Here is a 3,837-nt window from a genome sequence, read left to right as displayed (position 1 = left end):
GCGTTATATTAATTTAAAAGGGCTGTAAAGGGCTCACAAACTAAAGCCACTTAAGACCCTGGAACCCCACATACAGGTGCTGGTCATATAATTAGAATACCATCAAAAAGTGGATTTATTTCCCTAATTCAATTCAAAAAGTAAAACTTGTATATTATATTCATTCATTACACACAGACTGATACATTTCAAATGTTTATTTATTTTAATGTTGATGATTATAACTGACAACTAAGGAAAATCCCAAAATTAGTATCTCAGAAAATTAGAATATTGTGAAAAGGTTCAATATTGAAGACACCCGGTGCCACACTCTAATCAGCTTATTAACACAAAACACCTGCAAAGGCCTTTAAATGGTCTCTCAGTCTAGTTCTGTTGGTTAGACAATCATGGGGAAGACTGCTGACTTGACAATTGTCCAAAAGACGACCATTGACATCTTGCACAAGAGGGCAAGACACAAAATGTCATTGCAAAAGAGGCTGGCTGTTCACAGAGCTCTGTCCCCAAGCACATTAACAGAGAGGCGAAGGGAAGGAAAAGATGTGGTAGAAAAAAAGTGTGCAAGCAATAGGGATAACTGCAACGTGGAGAGGATTGTCAAACAAAACCCATTCAAAAATGTCGGGGACATTCAGAAAGAGTGGAGGCCACTATCAGAGCAACCTGGGCTCTCATAACACCTTAGCAGTGCCACAGACTGACCGACCGACTCCATGCCACGTTGCATTGCTGCAGTAATTCAGGCAAAAGGAACCCCAACTAAGTATTGAGTGCTGTACATGGTTATACTTTTCAGTTGACCCAGATTTCCAAAAATCCTTTCTTTGTATTGGTCTTAAGTAATATTCTAATTTTCTGAGATACTGAATTTGGAATTTTCCTTAGTTGTCAACTATAATCACCAAAAAAAAAAAAAAAAACATCTGAAATATATCAGTCTGTGTGTAATTAATGAATATAATATACAAATTTCTCTTTTTGAATAAAATTAGTGAAATAAATCAACCTTTTGATGATATTCTAATTATATGACCAGCATCTATAAGTCAGCCAACCCAAAATGATTGACAGTACAAAAGCATCTCTGATTGGCAGCCACACTTACTCTGTCATTTCTTAGATGACCCGTTTCATCAATGTAGATACATTTTATGTATTATAAAAAAAGCTTACAACACTATTAATGGAAGTTATCAAAGAGCAATCAAAGATTACAACACAACACAAGGATCAATAAATGATTCTTCCATTTAATAAACATGTTTTTGCTAAAATGACATTACAGTTTGGACATATCTTTTTTTTCAGAGACATACAGACATTAGGGCAGCTGAAATGAGCAGACAGTCCTTTCACCGACTTTCACTCAATCCACACATGTGGACTAAGTCTCTTTACCTGCAAAAGCACTTTATCGCTACAAGAAAACCGCTGCAAACATATTGATAGGCAAGCTTAACATTTTAGGTTAGTTAGATTTCACTGAAAATGGATAAAAAAGAAAATATAATTTACATATATTTTTGGGAGTAATAAGTAAAGACGTACAACTTGAATATAATAGAAAAATACAACTGGTCACATTTTGTGCCCATTGAGGCAGGACTGTAGATCCTGAAATCATTTGGAGTGTGTTTACTACAACCAAATTCAATATGAATTCAGTAGCAAAGACTCTTGAACCCCACAGCAAAATAAAAAGCGATTCTAAATGCACTTTTAGATACAATTTTAAACAGGTTATTATTAGTACAATATAGACAGAGTTATTACAACGTGTAAATGACTCCATGTAGCAGGCTCACATTTACATCACACTTAATGAAGACTATTGTGGTCTGATGCTGTAAGAATTGGTGCAACATTTTCTATGTCCAGAACCAAGTTTAGTTCTGTTCTCCAGCTCACCATCCTCAACTGCATAGGTCTTACAACTACAAAGACATCCTCAAAGACAAAATACAGAGGGAATAAAGAAATGATTCAGTCTTGATTTAGTTCCAGCAAATGCATAATCTCTAGTGTGTCTAATGGGATACAACACAAGAAGTGAGTTTTTCCAAGGAAAAGACAGCTCTTTAGCATAAGTCAACAGATTTTGACCAGATCTAAAATTGGAAAAAATCTACATTGGATTATAGGATTTGTGTGCTATCTTTCATGTACTTCTAGAGCCAAATTGAAAGGACACCCTTGGTTTAATGCAAGTTAAAGGTCAAACAACATTTATGGCACATTTTTACGAAAAGCGTTTTTTAACTGGGATACCTTAAAGGGATAGTTCATTTATTCACCCTCATGTTGTTCCAAACTTTATGTATTACTATGTTCTGCTGAATACAAAGATATTTTGAGAAATGTTTGTAACCAAGCCCATCTGGGGCACCATTGACTTACATAGTAGGAAAAAGTGAATGGTGCCCCAGATCTGTTTGGTTATTAAGAAAGTTTAAAATATCTTAATTTGGGTTCAGCAGAAAAAAGATATCAAAACAGGTTTGGAACAACCTAAGGGTGAGTAAATGACATAATTTTAATTTTTTGGTGAATTATCCCTTTAATTTTAAAAAGGCACTTACAACAGCAATGAACATCAAACAGTTTTATCATTTACTCGTTCAAAAGTGTACCCAAAATAAAATTTGTGTATCTTAATTTTAGTGAGATAAAATGATCTGTTATATCCAAACTTTATATCCAAATTATGCAACACTAGAAAGTTTACTTTGGACACCAAAGTGATTAAAACCGTATTAATATGTATAATGGTTTATTTTTGTAAAAAGCATCTTTTTTGGGGGGCTGACACGATTCACTTCTTTTGTAAGTGCCTTATAGTGTAACCTTCATTTTAATAATCAATACACTGCAAAAAATTATTTTCAAGAAAAACTTTTCTTAGTATTTTTGTCTTGTTTTCAATAAAAATATCTAAAAATCCTAAATTAAGATGCTTTTTCTTGGTAAGCCAAACGACCCAAGAAAATAAGTCTTAAGTTTTTAGACCAAAAAAGTCTTAGTTTTTAGACCAAAAATATTAAAATGTAAGTGATTTTTTGCATAAAACAAAGCAAAAATTTTGTTAAACACTAAATTCAAGAATAATTGGCTTACCCCATTGGCAGAATTGTTTTGCTTTTTTATCACTTAAATTTAATATTTTTGGTCTAAAAACTAGACTTATTTTCTTGAGTCGTTTTGCTCATCAAGAAAAAGCATCTTAATTTAAGAATTTTTAGATATTTTTACTGAAAACAAGACAAAAATACTAATAAAAGTTTTACTTGAAAATCATTTTTTGCAGTGTATAAGATAGACACAACTCTAAATTATAAAAATGCCACAAATCTTGTCATTTGAACTTAAAGGGATAGTTCACCCAAAAATGATAAGTCTATCATAAATAACTTACCCTTGTGTCGTTCTAAACCACCAAGTGCTTAAATTGTCTTCAGAACACAGTTTTTAAATATTTTTGATGAATATCGGGAGGCTTTTGTCTGTCCCATTGACTTTAGTTAGTTTCACAATCCGTTTCCCAGAAAAGAATGAAAGACGTCACCAAACTTCAATGTAATTCAATAATAATATTATGGAGCGACGAGAACACGTTTGTGCTCATAGAAAACAAAACAAACAATTTGTTCTCCCACAGAATACGCTGGCAAGTAATTTGCACATTTATACGAGCTGTTTGAGTATTGTTTACGATGTTTGCATAATGCTTAAAAAAACAAACATTGGCAACAACTTCAGCATAAAAGCACCATAGTTTGGTTGTGAACGTACTCTAAACAACCAAGCAGGAAAATAAATTGTTGAATGACATTT

This window comes from Paramisgurnus dabryanus, chromosome 23 (genome assembly GCF_030506205.2).
Source record: "Paramisgurnus dabryanus chromosome 23, PD_genome_1.1, whole genome shotgun sequence".
Lineage (NCBI taxonomy): Eukaryota > Metazoa > Chordata > Actinopteri > Cypriniformes > Cobitidae > Paramisgurnus > Paramisgurnus dabryanus.
The sequence above is the reverse complement of the archived record's forward strand: the minus strand, read 5'-3'. Positions refer to the sequence as shown.